This window comes from Heptranchias perlo, chromosome 37 (genome assembly GCF_035084215.1).
Source record: "Heptranchias perlo isolate sHepPer1 chromosome 37, sHepPer1.hap1, whole genome shotgun sequence".
Lineage (NCBI taxonomy): Eukaryota > Metazoa > Chordata > Chondrichthyes > Hexanchiformes > Hexanchidae > Heptranchias > Heptranchias perlo.
Window position 1 is genome coordinate 1,934,947 of NC_090361.1, and position 9,072 is coordinate 1,944,018.

Genomic DNA, 9,072 nt, shown 5'->3' on the forward strand with positions numbered 1-9,072 from the left:
ATTCTCTGTCTCCTATCCCTGCTCTGCAATGCATTTCCTCTACAGGATCAATACCCTTACAAAGTGAACTACTCAGAATGCTGAGTGAATGCCAACTGTCATAACTCTATCCCTGCTTTCTGCTTCATATCAAGAAAGAACTTGCATTTATATAGCACCTTTCATGATCTCAGGACATCCCAAAGTGCTTCAAAGCCAATTAAGTATTTTTTGAAGTGCAGTCACTGGAGTCACAATTATAATTTGGCAGCCAGGACCCACAAAAAGCAATGAGATAAATGACCAGATCATCTGTTTATAGTGAAGTTCCTTGAGGAATAAATATTAGCCAGGATACTGGGGTAAATCCCCTACTCTTCTTCGAAACGTATCATGGGATCTTTTACATTCACCTGATCGCACAGACAGGGCCTTGGCTAAACACGCTATCCGAAAGACGGTACCTCTGATATTGCAGAACTCCCTCAGTACTGCACTGAAGTGTCAGCCCAGCTGATGTACCAAAGTCTTGCGAGTGGGGCTAGAACCCACAATCTTCTGACAAGAGTCAGAGTACTACTACTGAGCCAAGGCTGACAATTATTAATGGTAACCGCCGCACTGCTTGCTGAGTGTAGTCACATTGCAAATTCAAAGATCTCCTCTGGTCAATATTTGTAACAAACTGATAAACACTTTCTTTTTGAACACATTTACAGTGTTGCTACACATAGTGGGTAGAGCACTCCCCCCTGTGCTAAGCATGTCAATAAGAGATACTGTAAATCAGAAACTATTAACATAAATAATATTTTGCACAGACCAAGGTTGCCAGCATTTTTCCACAGAATTAATTTTGCTGAGAGACATTTATTTCATCTGAGACAAATGCTTTACAGCAGCACATTTTAAATCATTGTATTTTTAAACACATCCTGACCATCATCCGTTGGTATTTCACATGTCAGCTCTGCCTCTTTTACGTTCAAGAGCAAGAAACACAAGCTTTTGAAGATTCTAGACGAGATTTCTAATTCATCTTTTCCCACTAATATGCAGAACTAATCTGGAAGAACTGAATCTTGGCAGCAGCTGTATCTCAACCACAGCTCCATAATTCTAAATGCTCATAGAATAACAAGAGCACCAATAGCAAACAGCAGGTTTGTCAGGAACTCAAAGTATCCAGAGATTTACTGTCAAATAAACTTGTGATATTTGGGTTCTGTTCAAATATAGGAAAATGTATTTACCTACAAACGTTTCCTGATTTACAACAACATGCAAACTACTGAACCAGACACAGGGCGGACACCTGTCATTATTCTTGCCAGTTTTTGGGTGGCTGCGCAGATATGGAGGTGACTGGAGAGGGCGAGTTTTTTTGTGTATCTGTTTCAGCTTTGAAGTTGAGGGATTGACATCACCAGTGAACGGCTTTGTTCTGCATCAAAGATACTTACTCTGCCAAGGAAAAGTAATCATCCACTTATATTCTTATTGCCTTAAGTCAAGTATCATTTAAAAAGCCACAGCAGTATATAACCAAGCAGTAATGAAACTAATATGTGACCCATCTCAAATTAACATTGCCACGGTGCAGTAAATCCCTCACAGTCCTCCTCCCAGATGTTTCAGTGGGTTAATGCACGCCGTGGTGTGGCACTGAGCCATACAGACCAGAAGGACCATAATGAATCGTTGTCTGTATTGAGTTAGCTAATCCCAGCTGAACAACATTAGCCTCTGCGCCCTGGGGTAAGAAGAGGGAAAGTTAATCAGAATTGCCACTCCTGATCATTATGCAGTGACCCATGCTCGTATGGTCTAATGGCCCAATAGATCATACCCTTGAGTATGGTCACTTTGGTGGAAAAGCAGAGGGTTACAAACCCCCATTCAACTTTACCTCAGTGCGAGTCAGTCTTCAGGACAGGGGGAGTAAAGAAAGAATGAAAATAAAGAAATCACATGGGATGATGTAGATCAGTAACCTACTCTATAGGCCTCTATGAGCCTGAGGTACTAAGGAATTCATCATTAGGGAAATCATGGCATGTTCAAGGTACTGCGCTGCCAGACTGCCCACTGAGCGTTTTCAGACAGCTGAGTTGTAGACATCTCCCAAAACTCCTCTCAGACTGTCCTGCCATAGCTGTCCAGAGACAGGTTAGTCCAAGCTGCAGACAGCAGCATATCTGCCAAACCACCAGCTTGTGTAATGTTCACTTCATTCATTTCTTTAATGGCAGTTTGAAATTAAACTTAAAGTGGAAGGTGAAAGAAACATTATGGGCAAATATTCTTAAAGGGTAAGATAACAGAACAAGTATTAGCAAAAATTTTTAAAAGGGAAGACAACTTTTTTTGGTGAGACTCCTGCTTTAAAGGGGTTTGTTATTTTCCTCCCATCCACCTTTTTAGTGGTTCCTGATGAATTATAGACAATTTGTGGCAAAACTTTAATAACAGTACAACAACAAACTAAACAATGCACTGCAGCAGGACTAGCACAGAGAACAGGAGTGTAACACTGCATTACTGCATCATCACAGAGCCAGAAAAATCAGCCATTTCTGGAAGCACCAGCAGTATAGATGCAGACAGGCGGCCTGTTGGTATAAGGAATGCAAATGTTGATTAATGTCACAGGCAAGTCAAAACTTTGCAATTCTATTAAGGAATAATTGGGGCCTGAGTCAGATTTTTGCAAACTGTTCCATTGACTATTCATATATAAAATCTCCTGTAGCACTAGATGATAGTGGGCAGGCACAGTCTCCATTCCAATGTTCTAAAACTTTAATCTGTGCTGGCACACATACTGTGTATTCCCAACATTTTCTGTTTTTATTTCATGCACTCCTTTCATCTCTGGGATCTCAATTCAAATCCAGCTCTGATTTATTGTGCAAGTCTCCTCTCTCTGCTGGTTGTAAGGGTCCCAAGTTACATAGAATTTTACATCACAGAAAGAGACCATTCGGCCCAACAGGTCAATGCTGGTGTTTATGTTCCACACAAGCCTCCTCCCACCTTACTTCGTCTCACTCTATCAACATATCCTGCTATTCCTTTTTCCCTCATGTACTTATCTAGCTTCCCTTTAAATGCATCTATGCTATTTACCTCTTGGTGGGCACAAGACAACAGAACAACACACACAACTCAGTACAAATTTCTCAACATTAAATTGTCACTATAGGTCAGAAAGGTCTGGCGAGCATAGGAAGTGGGAATGTGAGACTGCTGCACTCTTCTGAGGTTGGGGTTAAGGCATATTGCTGGTGCAGAGTAGAGGGGTCTTTACCATGTATCTATGCTCTATCTGACCCGAGCTACTTAATGGAGCAATGAGGATGGAATCATACTCAGCATCCGACCACTGCTGTGCCTGACTTAGGACTCCTTGATGTAGAAAATTGAGGCAAAAAGTGGAAAAAATGTTCCATTCCCCAATACTTATATCCCTTGTATTAAGGAGTACAAATCTCACCCACAAACATATCTGCTCCTTTTGCCTGAGGGAATTTAAATTAGAATTCTCACATTACTACGGTCAGGCTTGTACTCTGTAAGCTTGTGCTGGAATAGGAAAGCGGATCTTGATCACAGTTTCTGAAGAACTCATATCGAATGTTAGTCAAAGCGGTTAGGGTGGAGGACTAAATGAGTTATTTTAAAGATAATTTTAACCTTATAATAAACTGACTGTTACGGGCGCTGGATAAGCCAGACCACTTAGAGCTGGTACGAGTTACTGCTAAGTAAAGAGTTTTATAATTGAGTGAAATATTACTACCCTATACTTTATTTTTGGAACAGTGTCACATTTAAGGGAGTGTGGCTAACTATCTCATGCTTCAGCGCTGCAGGCTGGCGGTTTCTTCACTGTTCTGCTTTATATTCAGCAGAAGTATAAACTTGCGTCTGTGGCATCACAACAACAACTCAAAGTTAACCTGGATCCAAGCTGACTTGAGTAAAGACACCTTAAGGTTATCATTACTGCATGGATGTCATGGCATGGCTGGATCACAGACAGAGCTAAATAACATGGGGGGGATAAAGTGTTAAACCGCCACTATTTCTAACAGTTCTGTCCTCCATCAGGTGGTGAAACAACATCTAGGCAAGAGTGAGCCTTTTCATGCCCTCAAGTAATGTGCTGTGACCAGCCAGTAAGGGATTGTTGAAGCCAATAGTGGCCCAACACTCTCAGTTGAGTACTACAGCCGGCCTCAGTGCCCCTGGGCTAGGGAGGAGAAACATTAACCTGAGTTCCCGCTGGTGAGAGTTTTCCAGTGACACCTACTGGGAAGTCCATACATGTGGATTTTTAAAAATTTCAATATATACTTTATTTCATAGAATTTAAGGATACACACAGTTCAATGTAAATATCATAATTCAAAACCAGTACAATTCAAACCAAAACACTACAGATCGGACACAAAGCGATCTCATTCTTACAATTCAAACACAATATTTATTATGACTCATGGTGTACGTTACAAGGTGGGGTGGCCTTACACGGAGGCCTTTCCCCATAGAGCCTTTGCGTAGGCCGCACCTCGCTTCAGTGTGTCCCGCAGCACATTCTCCTGAACCTTGGAGTGTGCCAGTGGGCAACACTCGGTCATGGATATACATGTGGATATTGGATAAGTACAGGATTGGGTCCTGCTGCAATGTGCTGCACAATCAATTTCACTGTCTAGACTTATATGTGAAGAAGACTCAGTTGTGAAGATGGCCAACACCTATGGAACTGTAAACCAGCAGGAGTCAGTGCCATCAAGGAGGGAGAGGCAAAATAAAAAGAAATTTGAAAAGAAATCACTTAATACTAATGTACTAAAAACAGCAGATATAAATCATTAAAGTTCAGCAGGGGAGACCCCTGGTGGTTTGAAATGAGAACAACATACATTTATAAAGCACCTTTAACATAGAAAAATATCCCAAGGAGCTTCACAGAGGTGTAAGGGGATAAAAAAGATACCAAGCGAAAGAAGGAGATACGAGGATGACCAAAAGGTTGGTCAAAGAGGTGGGAGATGGGAGAGGAACTAAAGCAAGATAGGGGTTCAGGACTAGGGGGGGGGTAGAGGAAGCCTGTTTGATGAGCAAGGGGAAGGGGGAAGCAGTAGAGGCAGCTGAACAGATGGTGTATATCTCGGTGACAAAGAACTCCATGATTTCCTTGCACTTGTTGTTAGAGGTGAGGCTAGGGCAGAAGTGGCAGTTGGTAGTGGAGAAAAGAAGCTGGGGCTTATCTTTGCTCTTCAGGATGATTCTATAGTGCGTGGTTTTGGCAGAGGAGAGTGAGGCCTGGCCCAGCCAGATCTGGGGTTGGATGACTAATCCAGTTAAGTGCCGGATATGTTCAAATCTCCGTCCCTTAGGAATGAACAGGATGAGAGACAGTGAAAGCTTTGCTCAGGACAAAGGCTTTAGAGGTGGAGACAGTTGTTTATTGGTTGTCTCATTACTTTTGCTCTCTTTCTATTCAGTTTAAATATTGGGAGAACAAACTCCCCAATGACTCAGAAGGTAAATCGCTATGTGGTGTGTTACTGAACTATACAGACCAGGAAGGGCTATTACCCTATCTAATTTGGGATGGCAGTGTGGCCACCACAATTGGCACCAGTGCTCCTGGGCTAGGAAGGGAGGAAAAAAATGATCAGCCAGTGTTCCATTATTGATCAACATTATTCAAGCCAATTCTTGCTGGTTTAAGGGCTAGTATGTAATGATCCTGCTCTATACTTAAATGGCATCCTCCCATTACTTGTATCTGTCACTCCTTTGTGTCTCTCTCCAGGCCCAGCTTCAATATCCTGTCCAGGTAAAAATGATGCTGCTCTGTGCTTAATGATAGAGAAAACTTGCACATATATAACACCTTATCATCCCAAAGCACTTCACCACAAATGCATTACTTCTTAAGTGCAGTCACTTGTTGTGTAAGCAAAAGTGGCATCCATTTTTATACACAAGGTTCCACAAACAGCAAATCAATAAATGTATGACAAAATGATCGGTTTTTGATGATGTTTGTTGAGGGATAAATGTTGGCTAGATTATTGGGAGAACTCCCTGCTTTTCTTCGAATAGTGCAATAGGATCTTTTACCTCCAGCATTCCAGCACTCTTACATATTTTAAGACCCTCAACCACCAACAAAACAGATTAACTGGTCATTTATCTCAATGCTGTTTGTGGGACCTTGTTGTGCACAAATTGGCTGCTGCATCTGCTTACATAACAACAGCGACTACACTTTAAAAGTACTTAATTGGCTGTGAAGCGCTTTGGGATGTCCTGAGGACCTGAAAGGCGCTATATAATTACAAGTTCTTTCTTTTAACTTATCAAGGAGATTCATAATATAAATTGTAGGAGTATGCACACATCCAAAACCTGAAGGGAATTATTGGTTACATGAAACCACATCACTAAACCGAGGGGTGGCTGTTTATGAGACACAGCCTACAGATTACTGTCAAGATCCTTCTATCATAGCCTTCAGTGAATAACATTTAAAATACTGGAAATCGTTTCACCTATTGTGATGATGCCTTTAGTTTGTATTTTCAGACATCAATGGCAATAGGTTCTATTATATTGTCCACTGATATCAATTAGTGACAAACAATGTTTGGGTCCTAGGAAGCAAAATATGGCGTGATACATCTAAGTATATAGTGTCATCCCTGCACCAAATGACACACTTAGAGAATTTTGTCCTGAGGTTAAACTATCTAAACAGCACACTGGCCTGTGACTGCGTGGGCTGTTTGCGTAAACTTTTAATATATATATATATATATTTGGATATAGTACTTAAATTGGAGCTAGAGCCTTATTAAATGGACAAAGTTTCCATATTGGGGAAATTTTGGACAGATTCAGTTTCTGGAAAAATCCACTTTTACAGATTATGTACATGGTCCCATGTTGTTGCCAGAGTAAAATGACTCTGCAGCAAATGCAGCATTTCAACAATGGATGATCTTCACCCAAATGATGTAAGTAGTGCAGATGAAATTGCATTTATTAGAACAGCAGCTTCTAGGGGCAGACACAATCAATGATACAATGACATCACTGGGTCTCTGAAAACGTGCCTTGGAGGAACAATGACATGGCATTAAGACCACATGATGGCAATATTTCCCACAGCACAGAGGATGAGAAGGTGTGGGATGTAGAGGTGGCTATGTCCACACTTGACAATCTGCTGACATGAAGCACATTAATGGTGAACTACATGATGTCCAATCACTGATACCCTGCTTACTGCTTAGATCCTTTGTTTCTCTTTTCCTTGTGTTATTGATCATGGTCAGGTTGAGAGGGCAGATGAGCAACCTGCTCCCAGGCCTCTGTCAATACCAGTGTGCAACCAGCAACTCCAGGACAACACTCCTGATTTCTCCTCCCTCCCGGAGAGAAAGCACCTGGCTTCTGTTGCTTTGCGAGCAATTTGGAACACATATTCATGACCAGCACTCTACGATGCAGTACCACCAATGTGTTTTTCCACCTTACTTTTTTTTTCAAAAAATATACTTTATTCATAAAATTTGCAGCAGTACATACAAAACAGTTGTCATATTACATTCCAAACGTACACAATATAGATTATGTAATTTGCAGGTTACATCAAGTGCAGTTCAATGAAACACACTGGACATAATTACAGTTCATGGCACTCTAGGGTGCCTCATTGCATTACACTCAATACAGATTATTGATAACAGGTATGTTACAGATTCTTTACAGGTTCATTACAAATTCATTTCAGTTACATCACATCAATTAGAATTTTACATTCTGCCCGAGGGGGTTTTCCCTGATTTCAGCCCCTCGGTATACAATGGCGGGAAGGCTCTAAACGGTTGCCTTTCCCCACAGAGCCTTTGCGGCGGCCGCACCCATCCTCAGTGCATCCCTCAGCACGTAGTCCTGGACCTTGGAATGTGCCAGTCTGCAACACTCGATCGAGGACAGCTCCTTGTGCTGGAAGACCAGCAAGTTTCGGGCAGACCAAAGGGCGTCTTTCACCGAGTTGATGGTCTTCCAGCAGCAGCTGATGTCCGTCTCAGTGTGCGTCCCCGGGAACAGCCCGTAGAGCACAGAATCCTGTGTTACGGAACTGCTCGGGACGAACCTGGACAGATACCACTGCATCTCTCTCCAGACCTTCTTTGCAAAGGCACATTATAGAAAGGAGATGGGTGACGGTCTCGTCTCCACCGCAGCCTCCTCTGGGACAGCGCGCAGTGGCGCTGAGAGTCCGGGAGTGCATGAAGGATCTGACGGGAAGGGCCCTTCTCACCACCAGCCAAGCTAGGTCTTGGTGCTTGTTTGAAAGCTCTGGCGATGAGGCGTTCTGCCAAATGACATTGACAGTCTGCTCGGGGAACCAACCGACAGGATCCACCATCTCCTTTTCCCGCAGGGTCTCGAGGACGTTACGTGCGGACCACTTGCTGATCGCCTTGTGGTCAAAGGTGTTTTTCTGCACAAACTTTTCCACGAAGGACAGGTGGGGTGGAACGGTCCAACTGGACGGAGCGTTCCGTGGCAGCGTGGCCAGGCCCATCCTTCTCAACACCGGGACAGGTAGAACCTCAGCATGTAGTGACATTTTGTGTTTGCGTACCGAGGGTCTATGCACAACTTGATGCAGCCGCACACAAAGGTGGCCATCAGGATGAGGGCCACGTTGGGCACGCCTTTCCCCCCTTTTTCTGGAGACTTGTACATCGTGACCCTGTGGACACGGTCCATTTTTGATCTCCAGATAAAGTGGAAGATGGCTCGGGTGACTGTCGCGGCGCACGAGCGAGGTATGGGCCAGACCTGCGCCACGTACAGCAACACCGAGAGCACCTCACACCTGATGACCAGGTTCTTGCCCACGATCGAGAGGGATCGTCGATCCCACAGTCCCAGTTTCTGCTTAACCTTGGAAATGCGCTCTTCCCAGTTTTTGGTGCACGCCCCGGCCCCCCCGAACCAGATCCCCTGCACCTTCAGGTAATCCGACCTGACGGTGAAGGGGACAAAGGATTGGTC